Source organism: Heteronotia binoei, chromosome 5 (genome assembly GCF_032191835.1).
Source record: "Heteronotia binoei isolate CCM8104 ecotype False Entrance Well chromosome 5, APGP_CSIRO_Hbin_v1, whole genome shotgun sequence".
NCBI lineage: Eukaryota > Metazoa > Chordata > Lepidosauria > Squamata > Gekkonidae > Heteronotia > Heteronotia binoei.
The window spans coordinates 151,956,950-151,976,247 of NC_083227.1; the positions used below are offsets into that span (position 1 = coordinate 151,956,950).

A 19,298-nucleotide genomic window follows, 5' to 3' on the forward strand; every position below is an offset into this window, starting at 1 on the left:
CGGGTTTGATTCCCCACTCCTCCACTTGCACCTGCTAGCATGGCCTTGGGTCAGCCATAGCTCTGGCAGAGGTTGTCCTTGAAAGGGCAGCTGCCATGAGAGCCCTCTCCAGCCCCACCCACCTCACAGGGTGTCTGTTGTGGGGGAGGAAGGTAAAGGAGATTGTGAGCCGCTCTGAGACTCTTCAGAGTGGAGGGTGGGATATAAATCCAGTATCTTCATCTACCTCACAGGGTGTCTGTTGTGGGGGGGGGGGAGGAAGGTAAAGGAGATTGTGAGCCGCTCTGAGACTCTTCGGAGTGGAGGGCGGGATATAAATCCAATATCTTTATCTATGTCACCACAGTTGCCAGGTCTGCCTTTTATACCTCTCCCCCCAGGAACTGGCTATAGTGACCCATGCAATGATCACTTCCAGGCTTGATTATTGTAATCTGCTCTACATGAGCTTGCCCTTGAGGTTGATCCGGAAACTACACCTGGTGCAAAACGTGCCAGCATGCCTGCTGACTGTGTTGTCTGTGCGGGCACGCATTTAGCCAGTGCTATGCTAACTGCACTAGCTACCAATTGAGTACTGGATCCACTTCAAGGTGCTGGCATTGACCTTCAAAGCATTGCGCAGTCTGGGGCCAACATACTTGAGGGACTGCCTCTCCCCATATGTCTCCCAGAGAGCCCTGTGCTCTGCCAAGCAAGATCTGCTGGCTGTCCCTGGCCCAAGGGACATCTGCTCGGCTTCAACCAGGATCAGGGCTTTTTCTGCTCCAGCCCTGGCAGAACATGCTCCTATGAGAGATCAGGGCCCTGCTGGACATTTTATCATTCCAATGGAGGTGTTCTGCCAGGCTTTTGATGGAGGTGGCGGGCATCCAATAAGTTTGCCTCCCGTGCTGAAAACAACACTTCCATGTGGCCTGTATTAAACAAACATCCAAGTCCAGCGGCACCAGTTTGAGATTGTGCACACAACAGATGGTGCAATCATATATGAACATATGCATGAACATATGCAGCTGCCTTATACTGAATCAGACCCTTGGTCCATCAAAGTCAGTATTGTCTTCTCAGACTGGCAGCGGCTCTCCAGGGTCTCAAGCTGAGCTTTTTCACACCTATTTGCCTGGACCCTTTTTTGGAGATACCAGGGATAGAACCTGGGACCTTCTGCTTCCTAAGCAGATGCTCTACCACTGAGCCACCGTCCCTCCCCCCAAAAAGATTTAAATCATTTTTAAATCTTTATTTTATTAGATTTGTATCCTGCCCTCACCGTAGCAGGATTAGGGTGACTAATAACCAATGATGTAACGTGTTTTTTGTTATTTATTAACAACTTATGTTTGCCTAATGGCCCACTTGAGCTCATTCACAGGGAAGGAGGAACATAAATTTCCCCATATGAGCCCCAGAGAGCACTGAGGTCAGCGGGAAAGAACAAGCTGGCTATCCCCGGACCAAAGGAGGCAAAACTGCAGAACACCCGCGCACGGGCCTTCTCCATCGCAGTTCCATGCCTATGGAACCAGCTCCCGGAAGAGGTGTGGGCCTTGCGGAGCCTTGACCAATTCCGCAGGGCCTGCAAGACCATCCTTTTCAGGATGGCCTTTGCGGATCGCTGATTGAATGATTGATGGATTCGCCTCAGTGACTTTCGCCATCATGCCAACTGACAGAATAGCACCAGAAATGCCTATTGTTAATTTATTGTCAATTTTAAACTAGAATGACTTTAAGACTAATGTTGATTTTAAAGTTTGTATAATTGTTGTATGGACATGTTGTTAGCCGCCCTGAGCCTGCCTAGGTGAGGAGGGCGGGATATAAATAAAATCTATTATTATTATTATAAATAAATAGTCAGATATTTAGTTGGGGATACCAGCAGATTACTATGGAGCAGTAGACACTTCAAACAGAGCATTGTAGCCTTTTATATGTATCCTGAATCAAGAAGATAGAAAAAAAAATCATTTCCTGTAATTCAGGCAACTATTTAAAGAAACTGTAAAGTGAACATCCCATAAAGTTTGCTAGATTCTGTTAAAAGAACTGTTATTTCTACTGAACTGTGGTTCTCAAAAAAAAAAAGTGTGCTGCCAGTAAGGGAGGCCTCCGTCCCTTAGGCAGGAATACCTGCCACTGTTAAAATTCTTATACTGAACAGGTGGTCTGCTATAAATTACAGAGCAACTATAAACCTTTGTTATAGGGAAAATAATATGGTACAGGTGTTACCAACTTGTTCTTGCCAACATGTCAAAGAATTTCCAAATATTTAACCTTAAAATTCATAATGGCCTAACAGGTGACTTCTTGAACAACACCCCCCCCCCTTCAGTTAGATAAAAATACCTATATACTAACAACAACGTCCGGCTGCCATCTGTGAATATATAAATCCAAAAGCATAAAGTATATAGGGGATTTAAATCCCCCTCAAATACAATTGTGCGGTCTGCACATGCGCAGACGACACGCTTAAGGAGCCACTCCAGCTTAGCGGTGGACGCTGTCAGCTGCTCTGGGTCCACAGAAGAGGATGCTGGCTGCTATGGGCCTGGCTGGGGAAGACACTGGCATTTAAGGCACAGGGAGAGGAGCTGTGCCCCTCTTACTCGTAAATATACTAATCACGCCCATTTATGTGTAAACTAAATGCTCATTAATTTTGTAGGTGGATTTGTAGCTCCTGGACGGAGTTCGTTATTTTCACAAGAGGATAAGTTGCAATCCATGTTGTTTCTCGAGCAAGATGAACGCAATAAAAACTGAGCAAAACTTGCAAAGCTCATGTCATTAGTAGGGATGTGCAAAAAAAAAAAATTCGGAATTACACGGATTCGGAAGTGCACAGGGAAAAAAATTTCGGATTCCCCATGCACTACTGAATACCGTATTCGGAATAGCCGCATATACGGTAGATGCACGGCTATTACCGAATATACGGCCCTATTATACCCTATGGGCCATTGAAATCAATGGCAAATAGGGTATATTTGAAGCCGCCTGGAGGGGGGGGGGTTGAGGGAGAGCCCCCAAATTTGCAGGGGACCTGAAGGGGACTCTCCCCTCCAACCCCCCCAAGTCCCAAAAAGATTGGGCCAGGGGATCCCATTCCAGGGGCACCCAAAGAGGGTGCCCCTATTCCATCATTATACCCTATGGGCCATTAAAATCAATGGCAAATAGGATATAATTGAAGCCGCCTGGAGGGGAGGGGGTTTGAGGGAGAGCCCCCAAATTTGCAGGAGACCTGAAGGGGACTCTCCCCTCCAACCCCCCCAAGTCCCAAAAAAATTGGACCATGGGGTCCAATTCCTGGGGCACCCAAAGCCAAACCTAACTTCACACCAGAGAATCTCTATAGGCCCCAAATGCACTACATCCCTCTATCTAATCTATGAACCCTGGGCCTGCAGGCCTGGCACCAACATAAACCCAGTTGCCAACCTCACTGCCACACAAAACACAATCTGCTCAAGGTCTGCTCTGCAGACCTGCTTGCAGCAAACCCAGATGCCAGCTCTCCAGCCCTGCCCCAAACAACACGGGGAGAGCTTGTCAACCACAAAAAGCCTGCTGGTTCTGGGTCTCTCACCCAGGTGCCAGCTTCCCTGCCACAGAACACACAATCTACAGATGCCAGCTCTCCAGCCCTGCCCCAAATAACACGGGGAGAGCTTGTCAACCACAAAAAGCCTGCTGGTTCTGGGTCTCTCACCCAGGTGCCAGCTTCCCTGCCACAGAACACACAATCTACAGATGCCAGCTCTCCAGCCCTGCCCCAAATAACAAGGGGAGAGCTGGCAAACCACAAAAAGCCCGCTGGTTCTGGGTCTCTCACCCAGGTGCCAGCTTCCCTGCCACAGAACACACAACCTACTCTATAAAAACAAGAAAGTGACCCAGCCCACACACACCCTCACCAACCCCCACACCAACCAGAGGCAATTTAAAAAACCAAAACAAAACCAGCAGAATCACAAAAGGCCAAGTGTTAAAAAAAAGTGGCCTTTTCACCAACAAGAAAAGGGGGACAAAAGTGGCCTTTTAAACAATGGAAATTAGGCCAAACAGCACCCGCCCCAAGAACCCAAAGAAAAGAGTAATAGCAGCAGCACAACACAGCACAGCAGCAACAAATCAAACACTGAATACTTTTAAAACAGTAAAAAATTAACTTTTAACAATACAGGAACTTTGCCACCCCCTCCCCCCCAAAAAACCCTTCACCCTAACCCCAAGAAATTAAAGCCACCCAAATCAGGAGAAGTAAAAGGACACTGCACTTTTAAAAGTCCTCTCACTAAATTAAGATATGGGCAGATTGGCAAACCCCCCCACCCCAGGCCCCCTCCCCAAGCAGAAACCCCAAATAAGCTACCCCACCACCACCCAAATCTGGATAAGTAAAGGGACTCTAAGTCTTTAAAAAAAGTCCTTTTACCAACAATAAATAAAAACAAGAACCCAAAAAGTGTTTTACCTTGTCTTCCAGGGAAGTCTGAGTGAGAGAGCTGCAGCAGCTTAAGCAATCTCTTACACACAGCATGGAGGAGTCAGCCAGGAAGTGAAGACTCCTTAGAAAGCCCTTCAAAGCATGCATTTCCAATGTATTTTACAAATGCATGCTTTGGATTGGCTGTTGGGGCTCCTCTTCCCCCTCCCCCCTCCCTGATCCCAGGGATGTTAAGGCAGAGGCGGGAAGGTGCCAAAGGAGCTCCTTTGAAGCTCCAGAAGCTAATTGCCGCCTTTTGTTTTGAATTGACAGCTGTTTGCTTATGAATAGCTATTCGTAACTACACAACGAGCCTATTCGGCTGCCGTGTAATGGGCGCTTATGGAAGTCGGCTGCAGGCTATTCCGTATGCGGCCGAATCAACACTGGTTCGGCTGTAAATATGGCTCGGCCGAGCCGAATGCACATCCCTAGTCATTAGAGCAAAAGATAGCTTGATGGTCTCAGTAGGTGAACTTGGTAGAACAAAAGGGTTTGTCTCCTGGGCATATGGCTGGACACCAATATTTGTGCTGCTTCCTCATCCCACAATTCAGCTGGGAGTTCTCGTTCTTTTCACCGTTTTTGCCACTTTGGTTCAGGAAACAGGCCAATTTCAGCAGGTAGAGTATATTTGATTTGTCAATATTCAAGAAGTCAATCAATCAGAGTTTTCTGCATGGAAGTCCATTCTTGCCAACTGTTGTAATCTCAGCACACATCCACAACTCAGGGACAGGTGTGGGTTTCATTTTTTAGAGGAGGCACACTTTGACATAATTTATTTTGAAATTTGTCAGGTTTTGCAGCTCTATCAGAAAATGAATTATTGCCTAGTTATCTACCAAAGCATTTTAGTGATGTGAGAATTCTCTTGCTCTGCTATACTAGAAGGAATATCAATAACCACTGCCATACGCATATTTAAATGGTTTTATGTGACAAAAACCCCCAACATATATTCTGGATATGTAACATTTTAACAAAAAATGGTATGCATTTTTTAAATTACCCAACAGTCATATTTCTTAAAATCACATTTGTTTTTGTTAGCTGTAAGTCTTTCTTTTTAAACAGCCACTAAATTGACCACATAAGCACGGTCAACACAAGCAACGTAACAGTACTGTTTTCTGCAGCTAGCACAGTTATCTTCACTTTCATTTTTTCTGTTTGTTCACAATTTGGAAAAGAATGAGCTTTCCTTTCTTTTTTTTTTCTTCCAGGTCCCAAGTTTTTCTCAGTTCGGAAGGAATGAGTCCAAAGGAAAAAAAAAAATATTCTTTCTATGGCAGAATAAGAAACTATTGCTCTTAAAAGCGGAATTGCTACTTCAACTGTTTCTGAATCAAGTGCTTAAGTAACTTCCAGCAGTTCACTGGTGTGACTTTCTTCAGAGCAACAGAAGTATTTATTTATTATTCAAATTTATTCTGCCCTCCCCACAAATGAGCTCAGGGCAGGTCGCAACTTTAAGTCTAAAGTTTATAGAGGGATGATTGCTTGGCCAACTCTTCTTTGGCAGTTAAGGTTTGACCCTGATATCAGTTACTGAGAATATTTGCAAGAAAATGAACAGGAAATGGAACATGCACTTAAAAAAAATACACTTCTGACTGATTTCTCTCATTGTGTTTTTCTTTTCAAGATCTTGCTCAGTTCCTTCCAAATTCCATCAACAATGGAACAGCCTTCCTCTGTTTGTCCAAGGTTACAGAAAAAAGACTCCTGGCTACTCATTGTATGTTCAATATTTCTCCTAAACCCAGCTGAGAACTCCTGCTGTGGCAGACTAGGCCATTTCTTGATATAGTATTAAGAACAATCCATTACTGACTTCTCTTGTACATCTTGTAGATGTTAGCTTGGCTCCACAAGCTAACAAGTGGTTGTTGAGGAACTATTTCGCAATTTCAGCATCAGCCTCTTCATTTCTGAAGCACTGCAGTCCTTAGCGAAGAGGTGTGGTAAGTGAGCATTACAATCATGGGTTCTGAGTTTGGGACTCATCTTGGATGACTGTGATGAAGCTGCGCGCTATGCATTTGAATAGTTCCAGTTAGTTTTTTACTGCTATACTGCTGTTAGTGCATTTCCCGAAATTCTGATTTCTGCAAGGATGACATTGCCTTCTGCTATCACACAAGGACATGTGACAAAATCACTGTGGACACTGCTCCCATCAAGAGTCCAGTTAAAAATTACGTCAATTCTTCTGCATGTTGCTCAAATTCCCTCATGCACTTTATTCAGCAATTCGCCTGCAGTATCTTTTCTGTTAGGTGAACTGTACCCTGATCACAATGATTGAACCATGGACAATTTGCTGTATAAGCAAATTGAGTGGTTTTTTTTCATTAACTGTCTCCTTTTGTAATCTGCTGATCCTTTTCACAAACCTATCTGTGGTTGTTTCCAGATGGGATTTTCCTTTTCTTTGCTACGCATGATATACATGGACTATATAAAGTACATGCTGTGACTTCAACACTATCATTGGCAGGTAACTTCAAAACTACAGAAAATGATGGTGATCTTGAAGGTAGATAGTCTTCAGAATTCTGGATGGATTCCCCTAAACAGTCATTGCAAGTAATTATTACCATCCTAATCATTTAATATTATTCAATGTATTCACTGACAATACTTAAAAGGGGATAATTTGCCAATTTCAGCAGGCTATCACAGCGGCACCAAGAATTAAACAGACCAGAAGGCAAGCAGTCTTTAAGAAAATATGAAACGGAAAAGCTTACCAACCTGAAGATCCTGCATGTTCAGACATATTCCATTTGTGATCTTCAAGCTCAAAACATCTTCTTACCGAGAACACTTCTCATGATGCTGCTTCATTTCAGCTGCCTTGCATTTCTTTCATATTGTTCATATTTTTTCACACAAGCCCGTCTTACCCACAGGTCAAGGAACTTCATTACAATATTCCCAAACTGGATGTCTTCTATGGTCTGCTGCCAGAATAGGTTTTCCCTTTTACTGTGAGAATGAAGGGCTATACTCAGAAAGACTTCAAGGTTTCCGGAATATGCTGCTCCAACAGTTTCACAGGCAGTAGAAGTGAACTTGCCTTTTACATTTATTTCCAGACTTTGTCTCCTTGTTTGGATTTAACAGTAACAATGACTGCCCTCTTCCAAGGTTCTACTCTTTTTTATGTGCTTTGATTAAATTATTTTGTCATTTTAAAGTCGTTTTTAACGTTTGCGTGTTATGTGGGCTGCCTTGGGGACCTTGATTGTGTGAAAAGGCAGTATAAAAATGTTTCAAAAAAAAAAATTCAATCACTAGCAATCTTCTATTCACTGAATTCCTGAATTGCACTTCTAGAAAGTGCAAAGACTGACTGACTGCGCACACAAGTTTGTGGAGGGACAAAGAGGGGTGAAGTCTATTATTTCTTACCTGTACAATATTTATTTCAAAACATTTTTGCTGCTAATGGAAGATTTGTCTCACTTACCGTGAATCTTCCTTCTCGGCGGCCCAGAGGTGGGGTAGTCTCTACTTCTGGGAGAAGCCCCTCCCTCCTGACAGACAGGGTGGCTGAGCTTTGTGCAATTCCTAGTGTGGCTTCTCTCTCTGAGCCCAGTCTGGTCCGGAAGCAGTAATCGATATTTATACAACAGAACAAACCTCAAAAGAACTTCCAAGTAGAGAAAAAACAACTGACACACCAGTGCTAAAAACATGTAACACTGATACCATGCCCAGAAGACTTTGCCAGGGAGTGGAATGACAGCCAGAGGTGAGGATGCCATATATCTCTCCAGCATGCTCTCCCTGCTCTGGAAGCCATGAATAGAGTTCTACCCTTGGATGGGAAGAGACTGCCCCACCTCTGGACCACTGAGAAGGAAGATGCATAGTGAGATAAGCCTTCACTTCTCCAGTGGTTCGGGGTGGGACAACCTCTATATCTGGGACATACAGAAAGTGTACCCAGGGAGGGAAGACTCAGCTCCTGCACCAAGAGGTCCTAATGCAGGACCCTGGTACCAGAGGCAGCTTCAGCCAAGACTAATTTATCAGTTCTGTAGAGCCTGGTGAAGGGATGTATGGACCTCCAAATGGCAGCGATACATATTAATTCTAATGAAGGGATGTCCTATAGGCTGCAGAGACAGGGAATGGGTCCAAGGGAAGCCTTCCTGAAAGATAACAAACATAGCCATCAGTCTTACAAAAGGCTTTTGTCCTCTCAAGATAGAAGTTTAGTGTCCTCTTAACATCCAAACGGTGGTACTCCTTGTCCAGGGGGTGTTTTAAGATTATGGCAAAAGGAAGGAAGAACTAATTTCCTCTGACCTATGAAAGGCTGAATTCACCTTTGAAATCAAGGCTGGAATAGTTATTTATTTATTTTGATAATTTTATATTCTGCCCTTTCCCAGATGGGCTCAGGGCGGAATACATCCAGTTAAAACCAGTCAAATACAATTAAAACAGCAACATGACACCATACTGTATAACAAAGGCGGGCGGGCTCATAGTGCGTCTGGAGTATAATCAGTGGCCCAGATATAGTAGTTCAGATGACAGATCATTGTGGGGGAGGATAGCCGATGGTATAGGCAATAAGGAAAAGGATGCCCGCCTCAACCAAACGCCTGGTGGAACAGCTCCATTTTACAGGCCCTGTGGAAAGGTAACAAATCCGGTAGGGCCCGTATCTTCAAAGGGAGCTGATTCCACCAGTCGAGGCAAGACAGACATCCTTTGGGCCCGGCATGACCAGGAGATGTTGGTTGGCAGATCGCAGCAACCTTCGGGGCTCATATGGGGAGAGGCAGTCCCGCAGGTATGTCAGTCCCAGGCCACGTAAGGCTTTGAATGTCAATAATAAAACCCTGAAGTGGATCTGGTACTCAAATGTGCACAGCATTGGTCGACTGCTTGCCCGTACAGGAAATCCAGTTAGGAGCATGCTGCCACATTTTGCACCAGTTGGGAGTTTCCAGATCAGTCTCAAGGGCAAGTCTGCGTAAAGCGAGTTACAGTAGTCCAACCTGGAAGTGACCATTGCATGGATCACTGCAGCTAGGTCCTGGGATGTCAGATACGGCACCAGCTGTTTGGCCTGCTGAAGATGGAAGAAGGCAGATCACGCAACTGTTATGACCTGGGCCTCCATGGAAAGGCACTGCTCCAACATCACAGAATACACACAGATTTTTATCCACTGTTAGGCCTTTGAGTTCTGACACTCTCCTTGCTGATGTAATACCAAACAGAACAACAGTTTTAAAGCTGAGCTCCTTGAAAGAACAACTGGCTATGGGCAGAAAAGGAGGGCTGGACAAAGCCTTGAGAACTGTATTTAGGCTCCATGTAAGGAAGTAATGCACCTAAGTGGATTAATCAAGGAAGTACCCCTTAGAAACCTCCTGACATGGAGGTGATGAGACAATAACCTCCCTTTCATGGCTCGCCTATTAGCAAAAATAGCAGTCACTTGCCTTTTCAATATGCTAGGGCTAAGACCTTTATTAAAACCCTCTTGCAAAAAGGAATATCTCCCACTTTGGCTGTAAGGGGCTCTATCCCATGGCTAGAACACCATGGCTAGAAAGCCTGAACTGTTATAGACCCTATTGGTGGAACCCTTTCTATTACAGTGGTAATAACCTTATCAGTGTAGCCTATTTATTTGAGCTATGACTGCTCAACCTGGCTGTTAGTAACTCAGGCTGAAGATGAAAGATATCTCCTGTTGAAGAAGGTCCTTCCTGAAAACACCAATGTTCCTTTATTGACAGCTTTACAAGGTCCTTGGAACCACGACTTCCTTGGCCAAAAAGGAGCAATCAATGCTATTTCCGCCTTGAGATCTATGATTCTCTGAATCATTCTTTGGATTAGCTGTATGGGAGGAAACACATAAAGTAGATGATTCAGCCAGCCACATCTTAAGGCATCTACCCCTATGGCCTGTGGAGAGCTTGTCCTTGAGACAAACCAGGACAATTGGAAGTTTTGCTCCTTCATGCACAAGTCCACTTCCACCTTGCTGACTGTGTGACAGGGTGGATTTGATTTAAAGCACTAGGTCAGTAAGACTAAATTTAAATCACGGGTTCACACAGACTCATTCTTGCTGGTATAATCTTAATATTTACAACCAGATGAAGGTTTCATGTTTAGAAAAACTTTTCAGATTAATTTTAGTCATATCAAAAATTACTGATTTGGTTACACCAGAAACACATCATAGAAAGATTATGAAATTATTGCAAGGTGAATGATCTCTAAAACAAGGGTGGATTTGATTTAAATCACTAGTCAGTAAGACTTGATTTAAATCATAGTTTTCTACATAAAGACTCATTTTTTGCTGGTATAACCTTAATATTAACAACTAGGTGAAAATTTCATTTTTAGAACAACTGTTCATATTAGTTTTATAGTTATATAAAATATTGATTTTTAATACTATCAGAAACACATTATAGACAGGTAATTATGAAATTATTGTGAGGTGAATTATCTCCAGTTTAATAGATTAATCATTCATATTTGGACAACTTTTCTACTGTACTTTAATGATGTACTTTAATCATTACCTTAATAATAATAATTTAAATTGTTTTATTCAACTAAAACAATAACATTATAGCATATGTTTGCTTAAACATCCATGTTTGTTAACTGATATGGTTAAACAATATATATATATATATATATATATAAACTTAAACAGTTAGCCCAGCCTACACATGAAAAACTTAAATGCTGTTCTCTTTAGCACACTCATCATCTTCATCTTCTTCTTTGTTCATAATCTGGAAAAGAAAAACAAGCTTTCCTGCTTTGTCGGGTCCCAAACGATTTCTCAATTTAGAATGAATGAGTCCAAAGGAAGAGAATATTCTTTCTACGCCTGCAGAAGCAGCTACTGCTGTTAAAAGTGAAGTCATTATTTGAATACTCTCCAAATCCAAGTGCTTAAGTGACTTCTGCCAGTTCACTGCTGTGACTTTAAAACATCTTCAGCAAACATATATTTCTTTACTGGTTCCCTCTTAGCTCTGAAGCTTATTAAAGTTGGCATTACAGATGGATGATTGCTGGATACCCATGTCATAGCTAACTCCTCTTTCTCAGCACTTAAGTTTTGATCCTGGTAACGGATATTGACAATGTTTGCCAGAAAATGAACTGGAGACAGTGCTTGTCCCATTTGTTTCTTTAATGCTTGTAATTTAATTCTGTCAGTGTGTAGTTCTGTTTTTAAGTGCTCACTCAGTTCCTTCCAAATTTCAACAGCATCAGCAATAAAACAGCTATTTTATTTTGTTTAAAACTTCAGAAATGGGTTGCAGGATGCTCAGCATATGGTCAACATTTCTCTTAAGCCCAATGTTGAGGATTTTGGCCGTGACAGTGCCATCTATTTTATCTCGATTTTGTTCACAAATTGTCATCAGAACAGGCCAGTTCTTGATATACTGCTCAAAACAGTCCACCGCAGAGTTCCATCTAACATCTTGTGGGAGCCTTAGCTTGGTTCCACCCATTCTTTTCAGAGCTGCTGCAGCAAAATGATTGCTACGGAAGTATTTAGCAATACCAACAACATTAGTCTTTATTTCTGGAACACTGAAGTCTTTGGCTAGGAGGCACAGCAAATGAGCACTGCAACCATATGTTATTAGCTTTGTATTGCCTTCCTGCTCTTCTAAATTTCTTCTCATCTTGGATACTTTTGCAGCATTGTCTGTGACCAAACTGCGTATAGACATTTGAATTTTTGTTCACGTTATTATAGCTTTTGCTGCCACTTCTTGTAAGTATTCTGCTTTGTGTGCAGTTCCTGACGTATCAATTGTTTGTGCAAGAAAGACTTTCCCTTCTTCTGTTGTTATACAAGCACATACAACTGGATCATTGTGGACATTACTCCACCCATCAAGACTTAGGTTAACAATTTTACCCTCCAGAGCTGTTGCACATTGCTCCATTTCTCTATCATACACTTTATCCAGCAGTTTCCCTGCGACATCTGCTCTGCTGGATGGACTGTATCCTGGTCTCAGTGATTGAACCATATTAATGAAGTGTGGGTTCTCAGACAGACAGAAAGAAGAGTTTGTAATGGAAGCTGTAAAGAAGAGTTTGTAATGGAAGCTGTAAAAGGTAAGAAGGACTTCTTTAAGCGGTGGAAAGCTAGTCCAAGTGAGATTAATAAAAGGGAACACAGGCCGTGGCAAATCAAATGCAAGACTGTGATCAGGCAGGCAAAAAGGGACTATGAGGAGCATATTACAAAAAACATAAAGACCAACAATAAAAATTTCTTCAAATATATTAGAAGCAGGGAACCAGCCAGAGAGGCAGTGGGGCCCTTGGATGACCAAGGGGTAAAAGGATTACTGAAGGAGGATAGGGAAATGGCTGAGAAGCTGAATGCATTTTTTTGCCTCTGTCTTCACTGTGGAAGATGAGAAGTGTTTGCCCCCTCCAGAAACACTAATTTTGGAAGGGGTGTTGAAAGACCTGAATCAGATTGAGGTGACAAGAGAGGAGGTCCTACAACTGATGGACTTTATTCTGTTGTACTTTATTGGAAAGAAAACATAATCATTACATTAATGATTTAAATATTTTTATCTAACTAAAACAATAATATCATAGCATATATACTTAGTATTTGCTTAAACCTTCATGTTTGCTAACTGATGTGGTTAAACAAAATAGCTTCCCCCCCCCCCCCCCCAAAATATCAGTCTGGTCCACACACGAAAAACCTAAAAATATTGTCCACTGTAGCTCACTCATTTTCATCTTAATGTTCATTTATAATCTGAAAAAGAAAAACAGGCTTTCCTGCTTTATCGGGTCCCAAATGATTTCTCAATTTAGAACGAATGAGTCCAAAAGAAGAGAATATTCTTTCTACCCCAGGAAAGTGGCTACTGCTGTTAAAAGTGAAATAATTACTTCAACAGTCTCTAAATTCAAGTGCTTAAGTGTCTTCCACCAGTTTACTGGTGTGACTTTCTTTAAAACATCAGCAGCAAACACTTCTTGAAGAGTTCCTCCTTTGCTTTGAAGTTTACTATAGATGGCATTACAGATGGATTGCGGGATACCCATGTCACAGCTAACTCCTCTTCCTCAGCACTTAAGGGCTAACCCTGGTACCTGATATTGACAATATTTGCAAGAAAATGAGCTGGAGACAGTGCTTGTTCCATCCATTTTTTAAATTCTTGAAATTTGTCAGTGCGTAGTTCTGTTTTTAAGTGCTCACTCTGTTTCTTCCAAATTTCAACAGCATAAATCCCAATGTTGAGCACTGTCATTAGGATAGGATAGTTCTTGATATACTGCTCAAAATAGTCCACTACAGAGCTCCATCACAATCAACTTGTGAGCTCCTGTATAGAAGATTAGATTCTACTGTCTCTTATGACAGGAAAACTCTGTTCTAAATCATGTTCATGACTACCCCTAGGTGCAGGACCCTTTGAGATGAGGATGTTGCTTTTCTCCCAGTTGATGAACCCATGATTCTGGAGGCATGATATGGTCTGATGTACATACTCCATCCCTTGTGGGAGAGATGGAGACCTGATCAAAATGTCATCCAAATATGGGAGTAAGGACAATTCCTGGGTTCTCAGATTCACTATCAGAGATACCAAGACTCTTAATGCCAGTTTGAAGCCAAAAATGGAAAAGCCCAGTGTTGAAACTGAAGATCATTATATGAAAAGTGCAGGAACCTCTAATAGATCTACTGAAGCCAGAAACTCTTCCTTTTGGATGGAGACATTATGGACTTAAGAGTTTCTATTCTGAACTTCCTCTTTTTTATCCTCCTGTTGAGCCAACTTAGGTCTAAAATGGTCCTCACATCTCCATTTTTTTTGGGGGGGGGGGGGGGCACTATAAAAAACACTAAACCCCTAAGGATTTTTGAGTCTCTAGTACGGGCTCTACTGCCTTGATATCCAATAAATGTTGAATGACCTTGAAAATACAAAAGTGTGTTTGTGGACAGTGAATTCTTGCTACTTGATCTAAAACCCACTTGTCACCTATGGTGATTTCCCATTGTACTGGCAAAATACTGAAGATCTTTGGTCTTAGCTATCTTTGGTAAGTCTGTCTCTCAGATAGTCATGCTGAACAGCTCTTTTTTGGGCCCTTTGGACTCTGACCTTGTGTCCTGGAGGAAGAGGAACAATTTCCACCTAAGTGTCTGGGTTGCCATCTCCCTTTGAACAGTCAAAGTGTATGAAAATTTGGGGCACGCGTGAATTCATGAAAGGAGAAGAAGCGTTTCTTCATCTTACTCTTTCCTTATGGGACAGCAGTGACTTCTCCTTAGCTTTATCTTACACCAGATATCTATCCATGCCTTCTCCAAATAGATGAACTCCTCTGAAGGGAATGCTCACCACTGTGGCCTGGGATGAAGGATTCACTTCCCAGGTATGAAGTCAAGTATTTCTTCTGGCTGTTACATTACAAGCCACAGTCCTGGCCAACAGCTGAACTGCATCCAGCAAGGTGTCCGTATAGAAGGCTGTGGCCAGAACAATTTTCTTTAAATCATCCCTCGGCTCCTTAGGGATGTTGCTATCTCCTGCCGAAAAATCTGAAGACCAGGAATATATTGCCCTAGCAAAAAGAAAGCTTGCTGTGGATGCTCTGAAAATGCTGATGAAGCCTCAAAGTTTTTATGTTAGGCCTCCTCAATCCTCCTATCACAAGGATCCCTCAGTATAGATCTATAGTAAAATGGAACTGGAACTCAGCTACAGGATCATCCACCAGAGGAAGTCTGCATTATTCTGGCATATTTGGCCCCAATATGTAAAACTTGGAAATGATGGGGAGATCTGACTCGGGGCTGGCTGGTGAATCCCACTCAGACTGGACCACCTTATCAAACAGAGCTGGGAAACGAATCCATGGGAGTGGGTGGGGGGGGGGGGGGGAAGAGACCCGCTTTTGGGAAGGCTCTGGCTGAGCCAGCAGGCTTGCTGATGTCAGGCATTTCCACCTCTTTGATGTTAACTGGAATTTTCAGAATTCATAGCACTTCTGGAAGAATCTTATAGAAAACTTCCTGTGGGAAGAGACAAGTTTGCATGGTGGTCAAAACAGGCTCTTCCTCATCAGATAGCTTACCATCTTTGTTGGGTGAATAAGAGTCAAAGCAATCGGACCCCTCATATTCATGTCCCAATAAGGAGCTGGTTTCTCTGCTATGTCTAGAAAGGCAATCTAATCTCCTTCTTTTGGGTTAGGAGAGAGAATGGGAGCTTCTATTTATGCCCCCTGCTGCTCAATACAGTGCTAGAAGAAGAGTGTCAGCTGAATCTGCTAGGAGACATAAAGGAGTCCCTAATATTAGGAATAGTATGAGAAATGGCTTCTCTTATTTTCTTCTGCACTTTCCCTCAGAATTAGCTCAAAAGATCAGCCGGAGTGTCATCCCCTGAAAGGTTCAAAGTCTATGTCCAGCTCAGGTCCTGGTTGGGAGCCAGAAACATGGGTTTGGGAAGGGGATGCTGGAAATTCTACCAGAAAAGAAAAAAACAAAGTCTAATTTGGAATCCCAGTGTTCTAAACAGTGTGCAGCCAATGATGACTGCCTGCCTCAAAGGCAGGGCTGAAGACTGGGTTTAGAGAGAGAAGCCTCTCCCACACCAGGAATCGCACAAAGATTGGTGACCCTGCCTGTCAAGAGAGAGGAACGTCTCCCATAAGTAGAGAATGCCCCACCCCATCTCACCGGAGAACAAGCATATCATCTCTGGAGATACAACTCTACAATTTGAGAACCATAAAACCAAATATCTCTGATGGTGTCTTCCAGACTGAACACTGGGTCCCAATGGATAGTCAGAAAAATTAACCTAAACAGAGGTTTCTTTGGAACCCCAGAATGCATTCCTTCACGAACTCCTGGAACGCATTTACAAAAAAACCTCATCTCAAATTCTATATTAAGTCAAAATGATTTGTAACATTTACCATTCCTATTTCATGATATCATTGCTGTAACATAAATTAATTAAAATTGCTTTAGATAAAACACTCTTGAAAACAAGAAAAATTTCTTTTTATCTGCCCTGCCTAATCATGAATGGAAAACCTGATTCACCCGCCTTTGTTAAAAGGTTGTTTTGTAGACTCAAAAATTCAGAATTTTTCTGGTTATCTAGGACATATATACTACAGAGGACCACAGAAAAGAAAAGAAACTGACAAATAGGTACACCCAATGGGAGAACTCTTTGTAGAACATCTGTCATTTACATTTTCTTGACTGGTACTTCAATAAGCACATTTTCTAAATATACTGGATTGCGACTGTGACACTGTCAATTAAAATTCTTGTGATGAAGATTACCAAAATGTCAACATCACCCAGGAGCCACATCTTTGAATTTTGATGCTTCTCACATGCAGACTTCATGCTTTACCATTTCCTAACAGGAGTCATTTTGCTGGCCCAGAAGTGTTGTAGAAAATGTCACTGTTCACTAGATTGGATCTTTGTAAAATGTATAGGACTTTAACTACCTTTTGATGGTCTGCGGTTAGAAAGTTTTCTATTGCAAATGTGTTGTGTACCTTTATAATTAGTGTATTACTTTAAATACTATACGAGTGATTACACAAGTTGTATATGGTTATGTAGGACAGGCACTCCACAGTCATATTTTTACATCAAATGCCAGAACATGACTCCTGGGCTGCCATCTTGCTGCACCATCGCCCTTAGCTATGCCCCAGCCTCTGTTTACTCCCCAGTTACCACAACTGTAGCATCTATACTCTCCCATCCCTAATCTCAATTCACTGGTTGCCAAGCTTCCACGAGTTCATCATCATCATACTGCACAACTCCTGATTTCTCTATGCACCATGAAATGAACAAAGGTGTAATTCCCAGTGGATAAAGAACCAAACTAACAAATGGGAATTCAGCTATGGTCCCAAAGGTGAAAAATGTAACACAGAAACTCATTTGGTTCTTTGAACAGAAAGAAACAGCCATAAACACATCACATCGATTCATGGATTCAACTTCAAGAGGCAACTATGGGTATTAACAAGTTCCGTTAAATTCAGATTCCATAATGTAACAATCACTGAAATTAAATACTCCATTTAAACATAAATCCAATTCATTCACCTTGCAGGAGAACCCATTCACAGATCTATAACTGAAGATGGAAAATTGACTCTGTCTGTGCTAAGGAATAAAAGTTCTACCAGGCAATGGGTTTTGGTAGAATTCTAAATAAGAGCAGGCCTAATTTTCCATATTCACTTTGGATAGCAGAAGCAAAGAAACCCATACCAAAGCCTCCATAACCTGGCCCTGACAAGTCGACAGAAGACTTTCCCCTTAAAGTGTTAGGTCTAGGATTTTGGATCAGACTGTTTGTCATGTTCCCAACACCAAGCCAGTTTATTTTGAAGAGGGGTTAATGCGGGAGCAAAAGATGCAGTGGTTAAAATGACCCAACATCCCCAAAAGAAACAATATGAAAAAACAAGGACACTTGGTTTAAAGTTAGTAGTCAAATTTTCCAAGGACGTCCGTTTGCTTTTTTTTTAAATACTGAACAGCCAAATGTAGGTTTTTAATGACCTCCTCGATCTAACACTTAAGTTCACAACATTATCCAAATTAGTGTTTAATATTTTTGGACTGTAACGTCACTTGGTTCTTGGCTACTAACCTTTCATGTTACTCTTGGATTTGTCAGTTTGCTTGCCTGTGGGGGTTTGGGCTTGCTGCCCCTGCCCACTGGAAGAGGCTGCCTGTTGTGCTGCTTTCTGCTTTAACATTGTCCAGTCAAACGTGTAGTCGTATTGGTGATTCAAAGTCCTGGGAAAGGGAAAACAAAGTGAAATATTCACCGGATCGCTACGCTTGCCTGGTTGTCATATACCACACGTCTTTTTTTTTTTTTTTAACTGAAGAATGAAAGCTAAACGTTTAAATGATTTGTGAAACACTCTGAAGATGATGTAGTGCTATGGATTAATATTTAAAACCTTCTTGGAACAAGCCTGAAAACCGTTTGGCAGCCATTTACAATTGCAAAAAAAGCACTGGGCATGATTCAAAGAGCCTGGTATGCCAGGGGAACAAGATTCCACATAAACATGGGTGGGATCACCAACTCCTTTCTTCCTCTCCACACCAGCTGCATCCCTGTATAATACAGCTTTTAAGGAGCTGTAAATGTTACCACCAGATGGGGACCTTGGGATGTCAACCATTTTCTACTGCCTTAATCCACATATGAATGAGCAAATGTCCGTCTAGTAGTTAAAGTTCGATAAGCACATTTCCTAAATATGCTGGATTGCGAATGTGATACTGTCAATTAAAATTTTTGTGATGAAGATTACCAAAATGTCAGCATAATCCAGGAACCACTACAGTCAACCCAGCTGCCTGTATCAATACCAAATGCTTCATATTCAAGCCACTGTAGTATATTGTCAAGATAGAACAGAGGTACATGCCCATTCTTCTTCCTATACTCCTATCCCAGCCTTCCATGCTTCAGATCTGAGGATACTTTCGCTTATGCAACCAAAGTGATCCTAGAGTGCAGATCAACTTAACTCCGTTTTACTGTAACCATGTATTTCAAAATGTTGCTTGGCTTTCCCTTCTTGGAAACCAAGCCTTTTGAAATGGACTACGAGACGATGATTTTGTTTTTCCTCTCTTCTAACACATTTTGTGAGCATTCCTTTTGTAAAAAAATCTGATCTGAATTCCCCTCCGGAAATC

General features: G+C 42.1%; 1 long non-coding RNA gene across 1 annotated transcript in view; it reads right to left on the reverse strand.

The window, feature by feature from the left end:
• The window catches only part of LOC132572972 (uncharacterized), a 32,615-nt gene extending 14,184 nt beyond the window's left edge, over nt 1-18,431 (reverse strand). The window contains exon 1 of the long non-coding RNA XR_009555469.1: nt 18,229-18,431. This is a non-coding gene — a long non-coding RNA (uncharacterized LOC132572972). The remainder of the gene's footprint in view (nt 1-18,228) is intronic.
• Between the last annotated feature and the right edge of the window lie 867 nt (nt 18,432-19,298).